Source organism: Argopecten irradians, chromosome 13, assembly GCF_041381155.1.
Source record: "Argopecten irradians isolate NY chromosome 13, Ai_NY, whole genome shotgun sequence".
Lineage (NCBI taxonomy): Eukaryota > Metazoa > Mollusca > Bivalvia > Pectinida > Pectinidae > Argopecten > Argopecten irradians.
Genome location: NC_091146.1, coordinates 11,131,306 through 11,152,096, shown reverse-complemented (window position 1 = coordinate 11,152,096; position 20,791 = coordinate 11,131,306). Strand labels below are relative to the sequence as shown.

The 20,791-nt window shown below is 36.7% G+C and overlaps 1 long non-coding RNA gene and 1 pseudogene across 1 annotated transcript in view; one reads left to right on the top strand and one right to left on the bottom strand.

The window, feature by feature from the left end:
* The window catches only part of LOC138305978 (uncharacterized), a 285,191-nt gene that overhangs the window by 23,555 nt on the left and 240,845 nt on the right, over positions 1–20,791 (bottom strand). The window lies entirely within an intron of this gene.
* Positions 829–13,203, top strand: LOC138306221 (uncharacterized; annotated as a pseudogene).

The following is a 20,791-nucleotide window of genomic DNA, read 5'->3' as shown; positions in this document are numbered from 1 at the left end:
AACATTGCAACGTTTTCCCCTTATTATTCCAGAAACGCAACAAGTTTCTCCAAGAAAACCTGGCAAACCTTACTTCTCCGAGTTAAGCAGTGACAGTATTGTCCTGGGATGGATCATTCCGGATGCTGACGATGTCGACTACTATGAAATCAAATATAAAGCCAAAGGTGACAAGTGGTGTAGAACTCCAGTGATAACGGATAACAACAAACCGTACTTTGTTGTTGGTGGCTTACTGCATAACACTGATTATATTTTCAAAGTCAGACCACATTATCGAGATGGCGAAGGGGAATTCAGTGATGATAGCGACCCAATACACACCCCGATCTCACCTGCGTTGGTCACAAGGAAAAAAGCTATCAAAATAAAAGACGGTGAACCAGCGATCTACAAGCTTCCTCTGCGGGAAAAAACCACTGATAGAAATGCCAAATTTAGAACCCGGAAGTGTGAATTCGGTAAGCAGTAAAAATAAAAAGTACGTGCAATCACAAACAATAACATATCCGATTACAGTTAGATATACAACGATATTTCTATCTAGAAACAGACCATTAATAAGAGTATATATATTTTAGAAAGGTTTTCCATTGAGTAAAATTTAACCAATATGAGAGTAAAATAGTATTTTTGTTTGATTAAATCAACATCCTATTAACAGCCAGGGTCATGTAAGGACTGCCTTCCATGTATGCGGTGTGTGGCGTGTATGAAGTGCAGGTGTGTGTTTTGGAAGGCTGTTTTATATTGGTGCTGTCTTCTTGTATAGTGGAACTAATATTAAATTGATTTTTAAAAAGAACAATATTTTGCATCACAGGGTCATCGGAAATGTTAGAAGAAAAAACTATAATGATGATTGGGGCCACAGGATCAGGGAAAAGTACACTGATTGATGGTATGATGAACTACCTATTGGGGGTGAAGTGGAAAGATGATTTCAGATTCCAACTCATCGATCAGATGGAAGACGAGAAGGCAAGGAAAGGCAAGGAGGTAAGCGATGCATTTTATATTATTAGCGAATAGTGCGATCCTGCGACACACATTTGAGGAGGATTGTTTTTATATTTTAAACTTTAAAACACCAATACATGTATTGCTATGTTCAGAAGTAAGATAAACTGACTCGAATAGTATTATTTTTCTGAAATAAACTGCATTTGAGAGAATATATAATACAATGCATATTTAAAACATCTACAAAATAATTATTGCATTTGAAAATTTGATAGTATTTGAGCAAGTATATGACCTTCTGAACATAAGCAAAAACGTTTAATGGTGTTTTAAAGTTTCAAAAATAAAAAAAAAACCCTCACCTCTACCTCCTGTTCCCCCTCCCCAATCCTTTCTAATCCACATTATTTTTTGCCTAAGTTTATAATATGCAAAGGTATTGCTCAATGCAATATAATATAATGTATATAGCATTTTGTCAGGTATATTATGGCACCAGATGAACTTTATTCTTAAATAATTGACATTTTACAAAATTAGGTCACTGTGACCTATTTTGACACTAAGTTATATTTCTAAAATATTTAAATTTTAACATACAAATGCATTGTATTTCATCAAAAATAATTCAAATATATATATTTACGATCATGCAATATGGGCAGCAGGTACTATTCTTACGCCCTACCTGCAGGGGAAACGAATAAGTTGCCCCCACTTCCTCTATTCGGAAGCAGAAACTATGATTGATTATAGAATATCGTGTATCTCGACCAGGTAAAAGAACCCAAAGCCTTCCTCACAGGTGTGAGCACTCAACTGAAGGTCAAACGTGAGGTGGTGTCAAGTACAGGTGGAATATAGGTTATCCGAACATGACCCCTTATGAAATGTTGTCAGTTCTTCTATTGGACATAGTGGTTATAAGAATATGTATTTTAATAATATTGGCAATTTGGTATTTTTATATGACCTGCTGAGTGATAGGATGTGTTACATATACAGCGGTATATACCAGATATATATACCAGATTTCGGTCTATTTTAAGCAAAGCTTCTTGACCACCTAAATATATAGTCTGTACATAATCATAATTATATTTGCGCAAAACTCAAAAACTTGAACTAATGAAATATTGAGCACATCCAGTTCTATACCTTATATACAATTTATACACTATATGTCCCTTGTTTTAGCCTGCTTATAGTAATGTCTTCAATAACAGCTAGGGTAAAACTTAATGTCACAGTTCTTCCAATACGTGTTTATGAGGGTCTTGAATCTGTTCACCGACTCGGCATTCACAATTTCCGAAGGTAGGGAGTTCCAATCGTTGATCACTCTTAATGCAAATGAATGTTTCCGAATGTTAAGTCTCGTATGAGGTTTCAGTAATTTTTTATTGTGTCCCCTTGTTCTGTAATGGTCTTGTTTGGTCAGCATGCTTCGGCCTCTATCACTGGTTTTGTCAATTCCATTCATAATTCTGAATACTTGTAGAACATCAGCTCTTTTACGTCTGTACTCTAGAGATGGTAAATCAAGTTGACGTAATCGGTTTGAATAGGTCAAGTCGGAAAGTCCTTTTACTAGTTTGGTGGCCCGACGTTGCACATTTTCTAGTTGCTGAATATCCTTAAGGTATGACAAAAGTATTCGCGATTTTCCAAGATGGCGGTCATAATCAAGGGGAGCATCTCGGTAAACAAAAATTGAAATTGAAAGCATTAATGTCCACGCACATACCTAATATTTTGTGAGGTGACCTTTAGACTTGATTACTGCCAGCAGACGTCGGGGGAGGGAATTATACAGAGATCTCACATACTGACGGGAGAGCGAAGTCCATATGTCTGATATTGCAGTAAAAAGTTCGTCAGTTGTGTTGATGTTTTAGTCTGGAGCCATATGTTTTCAATCACATTAATGTACTGGCCATGAAATATAAGGAATGTTATTTATTTGCTTGTATTGGTTAGTTACATGCGCCCAATGAACAGGAGCATTATCATCCTGGAAACGGTAAACTCCGTCCAGAAAATGACGGGCAATAACAGGCCACAGATTGTTATCAAAGATGTTTATATATTTCTGTGCATTAATGTTACCAGCAATTTTGCAAAGAGTCCCCACGTGCACGCTGTTGTAACAAATACATTCCTAAATCATAACTGATACCCGCCGTTCCCGGGGAGGACACATGCACTGGGATAGATACGACTCTCTGGCTGTTCTACAAATATATACACGAAAATTGTCACCAATAACTACTTGAGATTCGTCTGAAAATATCACGGTAATCCAGTAAGGATCTATTGAAAGTCGTCCTTTTTTAAAACACTACTCTAAACGCTTTTTCCGATTAACTAACTATACTACCATTTTCTTTCTGATAACCCGCTGTTTCATATCATCATAACGTAAAATCCTTTGCACTGTTCGTGGATTCACTGTATTTCTAGGATGTAATCTTTGATTTAGATCTTGAGTAATGTCATTTAAACTCTCCCTCTATTGGTTTTGTTGTGACAACTTACCAGGACGTCCACTTCGTTGCTTATTTATCAATATGACCGTTCTAAATATCTTTTCAAGATGAACCGAATATCAGAATTCCATTTGTTTACGTCTAATACACGTAGCAGACGACGGTACTTTCTCAATTTAAGCGATGCAATAACAATAAGGTGGTTTTAGTGACATTTATTGCTAAAAGGACATTTATTCCAGTGTTTAATGTGGTAAAAAATGACATATGAAACTAGATTTGCAATTTAGGTGTTTGTTTAAAAAATAAAATAAGCGCATATAACTGATTTCCAGGCCAGTTCAAAACAGTCGGTGCCCCCAGAACTATAAAATAAGTGTAAGTGTGAATGCCCTGCAGGTAGGGCGTTGGAATTGTACCTATTGCATGATCGTAAAAGGCGACTAAATTTATGATCTTATCTTTTCTCTTCTTCCTAACTGACTTTATCCTTCCTAATGCCTCCCTTGATAAAGCCTCACCTTTAGCCTTCAGTTGAGCGTTCGCCCCTGGGAGGAAGGCTCTGGGTTCTGTCCCCTACATGAATATACCGCAGTCACCCAAAACATGCACCTCGCACAACATACACGCAAAACACAGCATACATGGGAATCGTTTCATAAAGCGGAAATTGGAGTTAATGCTGTAGATAAGTGTTAAATGGTGAATTCATTATAAGGACTTATTGATCTGGGATATATACAGAAATTATGTGAATGTGTTTACTTCCGCACCAATAAAGGATTAAATTCTTTTCATATTCATTATGTGGGATTTTTTCGTAATTTGGATTTAAAAATAATGGAATATTCCGGCAGGTTGTATGTTGTGTGTTATCATAATTATAGGATTATGCCCGGAAACACATACTCATCTGTACTGTGTAACTCTCCCATATACTACCTGTTACTGTCTTATAAGTGACTGTTCATATTAGAGTCACATATAGGACATTAAAATGTAACATATATGACAGTTACAGGTAATGATCCAATAACCGGGAGTTAATGTACAGAAACAAATATAGATGACATCACAACACAACTATGTTTTGATTGATTATTAGAATATATATGAAACAATAGTCTCACTTTTACTTATTTTATATAAGAGTTGTTCCCACTGAAAGTAACTACACTAATAAAATTAATTGCATGATCATTTTATTTTTGAATGGATATGAATGATTGGGATGTGAAAATGATGAACATATCTGTAATTAATGAAAGTTTTGTAGGATTATATTTAGAATAATCATTTTTAAATATCGAAATTGATGTGAAAGTCCATCTGTGAAAGGAAAACATAGTTATTTGCATGCATATTGAATAAACAATTTGTTTTGGAAAAAAATCAAATAGGTGCTTAAAATGCAAACATCAGTTAAGAAAGAATAACATTGAAAGAAACATTAGCAAAAGGCCGAGAAACATTCTTGATAAGATTGTCAGTAAATTCCGTCGGTCATCTATGAAAATGACGCCCAATGACGTCAAATTGATATATTAATCTTTAAATTATATTACTTTTATATAAATTAGTGCTAATATTCTATATTTCTTTCATACATGGGATAGTGGCGCCAAATAAAGTCAAATTGATAAAAGATTTCTTTAGATTCCTTTAATTTTTAAAAATCAATGTTGCAAATATTTAATTTTTCATTCATACATCAATAAGGAATGAATAAAGTGCAAAAAATCAGATACATTGTTTAGCATTGATCTATAACGAGGTCTTTAAAAAAATGACGGCAATCTTGGAAAATGGCCACCAGTGCATCATAGAGCTAATTCGCAATGGCCCATGTGACAAAACAATTATTTCGGCCTAAACTTCATGCGTGCCAAGTTTCATGCTTTAATCATAATATGCACAATTTGGTCATGTTTCTGCTCTTACCTGCTCCACTAATAAAAAATCCAAACTGTTTATGATATCAATAGTGCATTTGTGATTTTGTTTTGTTTCAATATGAAAAAATATAGAAACACGAGCATTTTACAGATAAATCATCATTTACTTTACATAATTCCAGACGGAATCACAGACCGACTGGATTACAAGCTACAGAGTACACCCGAAGAACGACAAAGTGAAGTTCATTTGTAACCTGATTGACACTCCTGGATTCGGGAATACCAGAGGAATAGAAAGAGACCACCAACTTGTGGACCAGATCCGAGCTTTCTTCGATACTAAAGGCGTCGAAGGAATAGAAACCATTGATGCAGTTTGTTTTGTCACACATTGGCAAGGCTCACCCACACCCAGAGGTATATATATGATTCCATTCTCTCCATATTTGGGAAAGACATCGGAGAAAATATAGCTGCTATGGTCACATTTGCTGATGGAAAAGAACCACCAGTTCTAGAAGCCTTGAGGCAGGCTGAAGTTCCCATGAAAGAACATTTTCTATTCAACAATTCCGCGCTTTTTGAAGTAAACACGTCTGGTAAATCTAAAGATCTCGGCAAGATGTTTTGGGACATGGGCTACAACAGTTACCAAAATTTCTTCACCTTTCTGCCAACGATGAAAACCCAGAGTCTACAACTGACATCGGAGGTGTTACGTAAACGAGATCAAATGAATGTCACGGTAGCTGGACTACTACCACAGCTTGACCAGGGACTCAATGAACTGGCCATAATGAGGAAAGAGCGAGAATTGCTTGAGAAGTTTGAAAGAGAAGTAAAGGATAACGAAGATTTCGAGTACGAGACAGAGGAAATTCATCAACTCGAAGAAAAATTAGAACCGGGAACACACGTAACAAATTGTATCACCTGCAACTACACCTGCCATAATTATTGTGCCATTAGTGATAATAACAAATACTGGTGTGCAGTGATGAGAGACGGATATTGTACAGTTTGTCCCGAGAGGTGTCAATACGTTGCCCATAGAAACAACCAGTTTCGTATAATAACATTTACGAAGAAGGTTAAAAAGTCTTACACAGATATGAAACAGAAGTATGATTCATCCCAAAAAGGTAAAAGCACAAAAGAATCACTTCTTCGTGGCATTAAAGCCAATTTCCTTGTTATAAAAGACAAGGTTGTTGAAATGCTGGAAGAAATCAGAAAATGTGGGAATTACATAAGGGAGTTCGCCATTAAGTCAAACCCAATGACTGAGGTAGAACACCTTAAAGTCCAGATACAATCTGAACAAAAGCAGAAGAAAGTTGGATTTGAAGACCGCATAAAGATGTTAGAAGGACTCAAAACAAGAGCAGAACTGAAGGCAAAATCTATAGAGCTAAGCCCAGAAAAGTTACTGACCGCGATGGGACTCAACGTCGAAGGCATATAGATTAGAATCAATGCAGTTAATCCGTGTTAATTAGGACGCTGACAGTTCGAACCAACTGACAGTCCGGCTGCTAATGGCAGATGATGACTTAATTCAAGAAAGTAAACGGAATGTGTCAATTCTGTAAAAATAGTGAAGCTATGTTACATCATACAGTGTTCTAACCATTGGAGTCATTTCATGTAACAGTAAATATAAGACGTGACGAAATGCAGGCATGCATGTTAACTCCCATATTTTTGAGCCAGATGTATTATTTTCACTATACCGGTTGGTATATTATATCAACTGATCTGGCTATAAAGCACACATTTTTGAGAGGACTATTTTTGAAAACAAATGCATAAAAATAATTTTTTATCCTAGATATTTTTATGATGAAATGAGTGATTTTTGTGTATTTTTTATGTTTTATATAATTAACATAACAAACCATCTGCAAAATCTTATAGTTAGAATAAAAGAGTCAGGATGGCCTATTGTCATGATGCATCGTCCGTCGTCGTGCGCCATTCGCCGTGCGTAAATATTTTTATTCAAACGACTTCTACTGATATTTGGTCTGTAGCATGCTGGATGAAGGGCTACCAAGTTTGTTCAAATGAATGACATTGACATTCATTCAAGGTCACAGTGGTCAAAAAGGCTAAAATATTTAAACAACATCTTCTCAAGAACCGAAAGGACCGGTGTACTCATACATGGACCTACAGCATGCTAGGATGAAGTGCTACCAAGTTTGTTCAAATAAATGACCTTGATCTTCATTCAAGGTCACAGGCGTCAAATAGGCTAAAATATTTTAAAATGAATTATTATGAATAAATAAGAGACTTTGAGACCTGATATTGGGCCTTTGACATTCTGGGATGAAGAGCTACCACGTTTGTTCAAATGATTTAACTTGATCTGAATTCAAGGTCAAATGGGTCAAATATGCTTAAATCTTTAAACGACTTCTTGTGAATACCTAAGAGGCCTAGATACCAGATATTAGGCCTATGACATGCTGGGATGAATGGATACCAAGTTTGTTCAAATGAATGGCCTTGATCTTCATTCAAGGTCACAGGGATCAAATGGGTTAAACTCTTTAAACGATTTTTTGTGAATTACTAAGAGGCCTAGAGACCTTACATCAGGCCTGTGATATGATGGAATGAAGGGCTACCACGTTTATTCAAATGAATGGCCTTGACCTTCATTCAAGGTCATGGGGATCAAATAGTCTAAAATCTTCTTTACAACTTCTTGTAAAAACAAAGAGCCGTAGAGAATTGATAATGGACTTTTAGCATGGTTATTAAAATCAATTACCTTGACCTTCATTTAAGGTCTAATTCATTATATTGCCTTAATTGTTTGCCACTAATATATTCTTTGAGGTGTTGTATTGTGTCAATAATCAGATGAACGTTAAGGCCCATGGGCCTCTTGTTTATGTTTTATATGATTAACATACGACACACAATCTGCAATCTCAAACCTTATAGTTAGAATTTGCAAGCTCCTTTGTTTTCCATCCGATTGATGTCCAATGTATTTTAATGTTATATTTAAGGATTGATTGGTAATATAATAGTATATTAATACACATGTTTTGTAATTCCGGTTTCTATTCAAATCGCCCTGCGTCCGTGGTCCGTCCGTAAACAATGCTTGTTATCACTATTTCCTAAAAACTACTGCAGGGATTTTGTTCAAACGTCACATGGAGGGTCCCTTTGGTCCATAGTTGTGCCATACATATTTTGTGGCTGATCGGAAAAACAAGATGGCCGCAAAGCAGCCATCTTTGATTTTGGCAGTTGAAGTTTGTTATCGCTATTTCTTGAAAACTATTGAAGGGATTTTGTTCAAACTTCACATGGAGGATTCAATTGGTCCCTAGTTCTGCCATATAGATTTTGAGGCTGATCGGAAAAAACAATATGGCCGCCATGCAGCCATCTTGGATGTTGGCAGTTGAAGTTTGTTATCGCTATTTCTTGAGAACTACTGAAGGGATTTTGTTCAAACTTCACATGGAGGGTACCCTTGGTCCTTAGTTGTGCCTTAAAGATTTTGTGTCTGATCCGAAAAACAAGATGGCCACCAGGCAGCCATCTTGGATTTTGGCAGTTGAAGTTTGTTATCGCTATTTCTTGAGAACTACTGAAGGAATTTTGTTCAAACTTCAAGGTTCCCCTAGGACTCTAGTTGTGCATATTGTATTTTGGGACTGATTGATCAACAAGATGGCCGACCAGCTGCCATCTTGGGTTTTGATAGTTAAAGGTTGTTACTGCTATTACTCAGAAAGTACTGAAAGGATCTGTCTCAAATTCCATATGTAGGTTCCCCTAGGATCTTCGTTGTGCATAATGCATTTTGGGACCAATCGATTAACAAGATGGGCAACAGGTAGCCATCTTGGATTTTTAGGTCATCTATTGTCATCGTGTTTCGTCCGTCGTCGTGCGCCGTGCGCCGTACGTCGTGCGTAAGACTATTTATACAAAAGCCTACTCCTCCTTCATCCTTTGATGGATTTCATCCATATTTGGTTTGAAGCATCATTAGGGAAGGACAATCATATTTTATATAAATGAGCCTGGTCCGACCCCTAGGGGCTGAGGGGTGGGGCACCAAAAGGGCAAATTTTCTTATTTTAAGCTTTAAAATCCTACTCCTCCTTCATCCTTGGATGGATTTCATCCATATTTTTGGTGTGAAACTTCATTGGGGAAGGACAATCATATTTTATATAAATGAGCTTGGTCCGACCCCTAGGGTCAGAGGGGCAGGGCCTCAAAAGGGCAAATTTTCTTAATTTTAGCTTTAAAATCCTACTCCTGCTTCATCCTTGGATGGATTTCATCCATATTTGGTGTGAAACTTCATTAGGGAAGGACAATCATACTTTATATAAATGAGCTTGGTCCGACCCCTAGGGTCAGAGGGGCGGGGCCACAAAAGGGCATATTTTCTTAATTTTAGCTTTAAAATCCTACTCCTCCTTCATCCTTGGATGGATTTCATCCATATTTGGTTTGAAACATCATTGGGGAAGGACAATCATATTTTATATAAATGAGCCTGGTCCGACCCCTAGGGGCTGAGGGGTGGGGCCCCAAAAGGGCGAATTTTCTTATTTTAGCTTTAAAATCCTACTCCTTCTTTATCCTTGGATGGATTTCATCCATATTTGGTGTGAAACATTATTGATGAAGGACAATCATATTTTATATAAATGAGCGTGGTCCGACCCCTAGGGGCTGAATGGTGGGGCCCCAAAAGGGCATATTTTCTTAATTTTAGCTTTAAAAACCTACTCCTCCTTCATCCTTGGATGGATTTCATCCATATTTGGTGTGAAACATCATTTGGGATGGACAATCATATTTTATATAAATGAGCCTGGTCCGACCCCTAGGGGCTGAGGGGTAGGGCCCCAAAAAGGCAAATTTTCTTAATTTTAGCTTTAAAATCCTACTTCTCCTTCATCCTTGGATGGATTTCATCCATATTTGGTGTGAAACATTATTTGGGACGGACAATCATATTTTATATAAATGAGCGTGGTCCAACCCCTAGGGGCTGAGGGGTGGGGCCCCCAAAGGGCAAATTTTCTTAATTTTAGCTTTAAAATCCTACTCCTCCTTCCTTGGATGGATTTCATCTATATTTTGTGTAAAACATTATTGAGGAAGAATAATCATATTTGATGTAAATGAGCGTGGTCCAACCCCTAGGGGCTTAGGGGTGGGGCCCCAAATGGGCAAATTTTCTTAATTTTAGCTTTAAAATCCTACTCCTCCTTCATCCTTGGATGGATTTCATCCATATTTGGTGTGAAACATCATTTGGGACGGACAATCATATTTGATATAAATGAGCCTGGTCCGACCCCTAGGGGCTGAGAGGTGGGGCCCCAAATGGGGAAATTTTCTTAATTTTAGCTTTAAAATCCTACTCCTCCTCCATCCTTGGATGAGTTTTATCCCTATTTGGTGTGAAGCATCATTGGGGAAACACAATTATATTTTATATAAATGAGTCTGGTATGAACCCTAGGAACTGAGGGGTGGGGCCCCAAAAGGGCAAATTTTCTTAATTTTAGCTGGCTCACTTCCTGTTTTAAGGTTTCAGTCTCCGATCTCAATGAAAATTGGTCTATAGGGGTTTTAATTGATGCCGAACAACATGCAAACATTTTCGTAAAGATTTTGGTATTCCAAGATGGCCGCTGGCCCACTTCCTGTTTTAAGGTTTCAGTCTCCGATCTCAATGAAAATTGGTCTATAGGGGTTTTAATTGATGCCGAACAACATGCAAACATTTTCGTAAAGATTTTGGTATTCCAAGATGGCCGCTGGCCCACTTCCTGTTTTAAGGTTTCAGTCTCCGATCTCAATGAAAATTGGTCTATAGGGTTTTAATTGATGCCGAACAACATGCAAACATTTTCGTAAAGATTTTGGTATTCCAAGATGGTCGCTGTCCCACTTCCTGTTTTAAGGTTTCAGTCTCCGATCTCAATGAAAATTGGTCTATAGGGGTTTTAATTGATGCCGAACAACATGCAAACATTTTCGTAAAGATTTTGGTATTCCAAGATGGCCGCTGGCCCACTTCCTGTTTTAAGGTGTCAGTCTCCGATCTCAATGAAAATTGGTCTATAGGGGTTTTAATTGATGCCGAACAACATGCAAAAAATTTCTTAAAGATTTTGGTATTCCAAGATGGCCGCTGGCCCACTTCCTGTTTTAAGGTTTCAGTCTCCGATCTTAATGAAAATTGGTCTATAGTGGTTTTAATTGATTCAGAAGGGGGAACTTTAGGTAAGGACAATCATAGTTTATAAAGGACCGAGGTAAGACCCATGGGGATAGTATGACCGAGGTCCAAAATGGGAGCTTTGCTGAAATTTGGCTTTAAAATCTGACTCCTCCTTATATTAATCCTTGAATGGGTTTCGACCATATTTGGATGAAGGGCTACCAAGTTTGTGTTCAACAAATGACATTTACCTTTTTCAGAAACTTACATATTCAACTAAGGAGTTCCTTGTATTGTTTATATTAATCGTTAACCAATACTTTATACTGTGACTTTGTTGTTTTGTGCCATGAGTCAGATGACCGTTAAGGCCCATGGGTCTCTTGTTAAGTTTGTTTGTTTGTTTGTTTGATTAATTAACGTCCTATTAACAACTATGGTCATGTAAGGACGGCCTCCCATGTATGCGGTGTTTTGCGTGTATGTTGTGCGAGATGCGTGTTTCGGGAGACTGCTGTATATTCATGTTGTGTCTTCTTGTATAGTGGAACTTTTGCCCTTTTTATAGTGCTATATCACTGGAGCATGCCGCCGAAGACACCAAGCAACACACCCCACCCGGTCACATTATACTGACAACGGGCGAACCAGTCGTCCCACTCCCTGTTTGCTGATAGGAATGTATAATCTGGGGATGTAAAGGGTTGATGTTATGAATAGTCTAGGAAGGTAACTTTTCTTTAACTACATTGATCTCTCGTGAACAATTATGTTTATAAAATGTTTTCTAATCTGTTTGCTTTAAATTTGATAGTTTGTGCAAATGAATGATATTGACCTTCATTTAAGGTCAGATGGACTAAATAGGCTTAAATCTTTTAACGACTCCTTGTCATTAAACAAGAGATCTAGAGACCCGATATCTGGCCTTTGAAATGCTAGAATGACGGACTGCGAAGTTTGGTCAAATTAAGCATCTTGAACTACATTCAAGGTCAGAAGGGTCAAACAGGCAAAGGTCTTTAAACGACGACTTCTTATTAATAACCAAGCGACTTATAGAGACCTGATATCGCAGTAAACAATTAAGTTCCTAGGCAAATAAAATAAAAAAAACAGTAAATAATTTAGTTCCTAAGTATAAAATGTACCTGTACATATGCCATACTTCTTAGCAACACGGTATGTAGTTTTTCAACTGTACCATTAAAATCATTGTAGTATATAATCTAGTATCTTTACCATTGAAGGGACATCAAACAATTCATGATAACGAATGATTAATTCATCATAGATGCAAAACTCCTTGGTATTTCATCATATAACTAACCAAATGTAAATATAAGCATTGAACGTCTTTCAGTTAGCTAGCGCGCTTAATGGAATTTGCCTCTGTTCATTTGGCATTCATATTCGGTATGAATGCCAACTGAAGGACGTTCAATGATTAAATGTATTCCATTACCTTTAAATATATATTCCATTACATTTACCATTAAAATATGTAATCTTATTTACTATTTTATTTCATTATCTTTACCATTAAAATAAATATAGTTTGTATTGCATTTTTTTTACATTTTAATTCCTTATCATTTTTTTTAATTACAGTATATTTTACATTATCATTAAGAAGCTCCCCTGTTAACAAAGCTTAAATGATACTTATCGTTTGAGCAATAATTGGTGTTTAATCGTGTGTATATGTCTAAATAACATAAAATATATATTTTAATATTTTTTTAAAAAACTATATTGAAAAAAAAAGAATTTACTTTGTCTTTGGTTCATCTGTAATCGTTACTTCATTCCATATAGGACATAGTGCCACGAATTTTTTTCGGGACGCAATTAATTATTATTGATATTTTTATCATGAAGTAAAATTAGAAGCTCAATCTTTTCAAGGGTAGCAATGGTGTAAGTTAAGTAACTTGTGAAACTGAAGAAAAACAACTAATTATATAGCTCCTGTTTTTATTTTTGGTTTTTGAGAAGAAATACTATTTTCAGCGGTGGACCATCTTTATATCATCATCTGAAATAATGCATTATCATTTCACCCTTTCAAGCATTTCAGTAAAGCTGAAACGTTTATCATAATATTATGAGGTTTGGACTTTACCTGGTTAAATAATAGCTACCTTGCTAATAACACCCAGAAAAAACAATGAAATGAAGTACTGGTCTCCAAAATATTCATTTTGTAATTTACTACATCAGTGCTATGTATCATCTAAATATTAAATTTTGTCTTGTAATAACATCTTAGAATGATCCATATTATTTTGGTTATAACTTGTAACATATCAGTACTTGTATATCAATAAATACATCCACTACAAAGACATTATTTAAGAACAAAGCACTAAGAAACAGATCGAGGTAGTCTAGCATCATCTCTATAGCGATTTTACACATATAGTGTATGTATGTTTGTAATACATGTATTGAAATGAAAAATGTATTGTCAGTCTTTACGCTATTAAACTTCTCATCCTTATATTGTTGTTGTGACCTTATTTATGGCTCACTTGCATTCAAGTTCTTGTATACGTCTTGCAGATTGCATATAAAACGGTTATCATTTGATCTGTAATACATATATAATAAGTACTAAATATTTGTTCCAATTTCGACTTGTGTTATACTATTATCTTTGTACAAATCTTAATTAAAATAAAATTGACAAATGAAAGCCCTAATATATGCTCTCTTCAAAGAAGCTAGTCAAGAGAAATGCTTATTAACCTGAAATCCGCTGGTGTCTGTTTTGAGTGTATGTCTATCTACATGTATATGATTTTGTTCATACCAACGTATTGGGTCAACAATTGTTTGTTTTTAGGCGAAAGACAACTATGTTTTGTGTTGGGAATAGATTAACCCACTCAGCGTGTTTTCACGTCCCTTTATGTCTCTTGAATCGATAATGGATATTTTTCAACCTTCCTCAGGATAAACTTAAAAGTACTACTCAGCCATTTTATTAGATAATGGTCCTATAATTTTATGAGAAAAATACTGGTCCGATTTGTCCCCCTTGCAAAACTTACAAGCTACCTCGTATTGAAAATAACTATACTTATATTCGTACTAAATTCTGTCAAAATGTAATTTTGTAAGGATATATGTGAGTATTTATTCTAGATGGTCCAGTGTTCGAGCCTTCGGCAGTGATATATGGCAGTGTGTTAACCCGGCACCCTGTTACCAAATTAATGTATATACTTTTATCTATGTTCAAACTATATTTAGTTAAGGTCATGAACAAAAAATTTTTAATACTCACTTTATAACGGAGATAACACCTTATTATTTTTTACCAATTCGGGTTCTAGTTTAAAGTTTTACTCATGTTCTGATGATTATCTTGATGTATTGGACGTTGGAGGCCCGGTAATGGAGTTCGGTCTAATGTGGTTTTTTTTAGCATACCCCGCTCATTTTGTGTCAGTTGCCGTTCTAACATTTAGCCTTAAATCTTGCACTAAAATGTTCTCTGGGTATATAAGAAGGGCTTGGAGGAACTTGGGGAGGGAAAGTCGTCGACAGTTGCGGGTGTTGGATGACAACCGGGTTTGTTCAAGCAGAACGATCCAGCTGATACATAACACTAAATAAAGTTTTTCGGTTCGCACCTACGGGCTAGTACATCTATTGGAAAACTGCCAACACGTCCCATTTAGTCGTGTGTTCGCATATTATTATATATATTTAACTTGTTTGATGATGCACAGTGTTTGGCAAGAGTGTCGGTAATAGGGTCATCTATATTTAAGTACGTTACAGCTCTTTCTAATTAGAGACGTTTTATGGGGGGGGGGGGGACTGCTGGTGGTTATGGGGGCCGTTGGTGGCGGTTTTTTGTTGTACATTGCTTGTGTCGCTTTCTTGGTAAGAGTGGTTGACCTTTTGAGGACCGCGCGGAATTATAGATGCGCATGGATCAGTCGACTATGAATGGCATACCGCCGAAGGACACCAAGCAACACAAACCCCACCCGGTACACCATATATACTGCTACGGCGGAACCAGTCGTCCCACTCTCCTGTTTGCTGATAGCGAAAAGTATAATTCTGGGGACTGTAAAGGGATGATGTATTTCTGAATAGTCTTAGAGAAGGGGTAACTTTTCTTGTTAAATACATTTGATTCTCGTCGTGAAGGGTCTCGCAATAGTTCAAACCATGTAAAAAGATCAAATTATTAGTTTGAACATGTAGGTCTACGTCATAAGAACTGGCCTCCTCCTTATAAATGAATAATCAGATACAATATTGCTTATGCCCCTATGGCAGGCTAATAGGAGGGGAGTATCCGCGTATCGATGATTAGGGTGTCGGACGAGACGTTCTAGGTTTCGTCGCTTCGTATAAATTATTGTGGTTGCCGTTCATAAGTTGACGGATTTCAATATAACAAATAAAGAGATAATTATTTGATCCAATTTAATATGTATTTGACATCAATACCCAAAATATGTGTTCAGCAATTGAAAAAACGGTAAAAATAAAACAACAAAATGATTGGACTGATCGGCAGCTTACAACAACCGAGGCTTTTCCCAGCGAAGGTGTCGCAGGGAATTCCACTGCTAGTTACGGTGCTGAAGTACATGGTGTGTAGTGGTCAAGCTCCCTCAGTTGCACAGCGGGTGACACCGTATTAGCAGGAACTATACGATGATGTCAGTGTACCAATATTTGGCGAGGCGTCTAGAGCGAACGGGTATAGGTTGAGACAGTATCTATCTACAGATTTCCAGAAAAGGAAAACATTACAGGAAGCCTATCCGAACACAGTTAGTCATACTACTCATTCAATTCATCCACCCCCCGTTTTTTGCATATTCAAAACGTATGTCCGTTAAGAACACACGTAGCAAATAGCCTTGTAATAATCCGGCCAGTAAAATAAAATATAAAGTTAATGGACTATGAAGAATTTCTAGTCTGTATGCGCCCGTTCATAGACGCGATACAATACATGAACATATTATTCAGCAGCTCAGGAGAACGGTCATACCATTAATAGGCCTGTATATCACAGTAGTGTTTCTCTTCTGGTTGGTGCAATAATTAATGATGTACGGTCGGGGGGGGAATCGCTCCGACTTCGGACCACATTATCAACTGACACTAACAACGATATGCATAATCGAGTAGTCGTTCCAGGCTCGGTTTGATCTCAATTTGTATTCGAAATAGACATCTTATTGATATATGACATCTAATTGTAAAAAAGCCTTATTTTAAAATAATTGAAAGGTGTCATTGTTATACTGCAATTCAAACTGCGCAGCTTTATTACATTCAATAATTGGAACTTATTTATCTACGGCCCCATCTTGACTATGGTAGATACCGGCTTAGCAACCCAATATCGTTTTAAATTTTATCAAACACAGGCCGTCCCTACATGACCATGGATATTGATAGAAAGTTAAAATTTAACAAACAAACAAACAAAACGTAGCATTTATTCTTTACTCAATACAGAGACGACGTTATTTTGTTTTGTCTTCGACGGATATGTTTCGACAACGTTAGTAACGGTCATATTGAATACATGTACTTGATGCGAGGGATTAAGCTCATCCTACTGCATCGCAATCAACAACATAATTCAACGGACAATGTTTGTGGTCATATTCAGTCTCTCTATATAGATACTTCAACTGAAAACGTCATTTCGGCACAACATACCTTGTACATGTAACTCTGCTGTACTGTTTGGGCGAAATAACTAAAACACACGAACATGGCGTTGACACAGGGATTTCAAAATAAGTTATAGGATATATAATCATGGATCTACGATAGTGCCCAAAGATCATTGTTAGACGTTTTAGAGGTCTAGATCAAATACCGATAAAATCATTATATATTACATGGTACTATATACGAGAAGAATCGCAAGTCCTTGGATACCAAATTTCTAACCCGCCTACCTTTAATGGCTATAAAGACGCATTTCTCTAGCACATCTTCAAACTCACAGTTACTACCACTACCGCTGGAAAGAGCGATAAATTTTCCTTTCAAAATCATCCTTCATATATATATATATATATAAAGTGCCGCCATTAAGACGATATAAGCCCCATTATGACAAACATTACTCTCTAACATCTTGAAAATCATCAAATTAAGATTCATACTTTCTGTGTGGCCGATATAATATGCATGAGGTGCAATCTCGTTTGGCCGCCTATAAAAAGTCTCTTTGTAAATGTTTGAATAGTAACGGCGAAAGCCATATATAGATGCACAATGTCCCGAGAAGAGAGACTTTTTATAGTCTAGAGTGTTGATAAAATGATTAAAACTTAAATAGTCATAGCTAGACAGAAATCAAATTTAGTTATTAATAACATACAAATTAACATTTCACTCATCAAAAATATTTAATATATGACCCTACTAAATGTTTGTCAGTAATCATTGATAAATGGACACATGAATGATTAATAACTTGTTTTTTACGGATGTCAAGTTAAAAAAATGGAAGAGCTAACGTGTTAGAAGCTCTCCCGGCGTGTTAGTACTATTTCACCCCAGTTAATGGTGGAGATTTATTGTTTCAAACTGTTTCATATTTACCCAGCGACACCCTGAGTACTTATCCCGAATTTTGGATAATATGATAGAATGCAGTCAGACCGATCATACAATGTTAAAATAAAAATAACTCACGAATATTTGTGTCATGGCCTGATCTGGAAATCACGTGAATCACATAACACTATTAAAGAATAGGGTGTTTCGTCATGTGTGGTCTAAATGATAAGTAAGAACCTTATTCTGGACTATTTAAAAGGTATTTTATACATGTTGAGTACATTAAAATTGTAATCTTAGATAATGTAATCTTAGGAAAACGACAGACAACAGTGGATCATATCGATTACACTTGCCTGTTACTGTGAGATAGCGCAAAATAAAGAATATAAACCTTCTGTGTTGAATGGATGGCACAACAACATATGAAGCATTGTTAGGGTTATGATAAGATCCGACGCTATCGCCGCGTACTACTTTGACTTTCAAAATAGGTGATGAAAACCAAATGATTGAAGCTTACATTATACACGACAACGGGCAAACCAGTCGTCCCCAGTCCCGTTATGCTGAGCGCTTATCAGGAGAAGAAACTACCACCGATCTTTTATAACACATTGGTTGTTGTCTCGGCCTGGGGAGAGAACCCAGAGGGTTCACTCAGGGGCGACGTACTCAACAGAAGGCCAGGAAACACGGGTTGAACGTGTCTTGGTTATGCGAGGCAAATCATGGCGTCGAGAGTCAACCGTGAATTTGCGAAATTTACTCATATGTCTTCTATGCTTCATGCAACACTTTTGTACTATATTGCGTTTCGGTGACAAATAATTTTAATTTCTAAACTTGCAAGAGATACTATTACATGTCCTCACTTAAAGATGCTTCCACCGCGCCGATCGAGAGCAGTTAATTGGGGTATTGCATCATTTGAACAATAATTGGCGTTTAATCGTGTATATATATGCCTAATTAGCACAAAAAATAACATAAAATAATTTAGTTCGCCTTTGGTGCATGCGCAATCATTACTTCATTCCATATAGGATATAGTGCCACGGATTTTTTTCGGGATGCAATTAATTATTTTTCATATTTTTAACTTGAAGTAAAATAAGAAGCTCAAACTTTTCAATGGTGGTAATAGTGTAAAGTAAGTAACTTTTGTAACTGAAGAAAAATAATAAATCGTCTGTTCCTGTTTTTGATAGTGAAAAAATACCATTTGTCAGCGGTGGAGCATCTTTAAATAAAAGTATATTGAAGAAAAACTACGGTATTTAAATTAGAATGTAATAAGTCAACGGCATTTAACATACAAGAACACGTTTACTCTGAAAGTAATCCCAGATGAACTACGGCATTTACTATTTAAAAAAGTTAAATGAACAGTTTGGTGTTGGGACAAAACAACTCTGGTAGAGACGAATCATGGTACGGCGCGGGGGCGGGACTCTTATATATATTACTATGTTCTGTACAACTTTTTCGTTGGTAGCTTAATATACACTATTGGAATGAAAGCTATATCTTTGATTGAAAACAGAAAGGCAGGAGGCTTGGCCATTAGATATATATCATAACGGCTGAAGAATGCGTAAGCTTCTATAGCAAATTCAAAATAGATCCTATGTATACGTTATGTGCAGATTATCCAACTCAGACGTTTATTCTCTTCTCTCTGTTACTGCGAGATTACATTCACCTATAATTCACAACATGAAATGTGTACCTGTTGTTGTTGTGCTTTTGGTATACAGCTCATGCAGCAATAACAACTTCATCGTTCAAACGTGTACACAATGTGTCCCTCTCCGATTACGAAGACCATGTGTTAACGGTTGAGAAAAACGTGTATAACCGGATCGAGTGTTCATCTAAATGTCAGACGGACTGTCTGTCATATTCCTTCAACAAGAAAACAAAAGAGTGTAAGACGTATACCAAACCTATATGTGATGGCAGCAGTGTGAGCCTATCCTCAGTCATAAAGGTGTATAGAAAGAAGAGTGTCAACCCCGCTTGCAGTAAGTGCATATCTCTTTGTCTGTCCCTCTCTATATCTGTCTTCCTGTATCTTTGTATGTCTCTCTGTCTATCTCTATGTCTTTCTGTCCATGTTTATGTCTGTTGGTCTGTATCTGTCGATATCCATATATGTATATCTATTCATCTCTATGTCTATCTGTCAGTATCAATGTCTGTCAATGACAACAGTGTAAACCTGTCTCAAGTTGTACATATGTATACAAAGGGTGACAACAGTCAACTCCGCTTGGAGTAAGTTGTACTTGTAGTATATGTCACACGAACTGTTTGTTTCTACAGGTCACACTTGTAATACGTACACATATACGTCACCTGAATTGTTTGTTCTACAGTTCACACTTGTAGTAAGCATGTATATCTGTCGCTCGAACTGATTGTTTCATTCTACAGTTCACGCTTGTAGTAAGTACATGCATATGACACCCGAACTGCTCTGGGTTCTGTCCTCTGGCCGAGACACATCAAAGTCTATAAAAGTGGTAGTTTCTGTCCCTGCTTAGCGCTCAGCGTACAGAGAGTAGGACGATTGGATCAACCGTTGTCAGTATAATGTGACCAGGTAGGGTGTGTTGCTTGGTGTCTTAGGCGGCATGCTTCAGTGA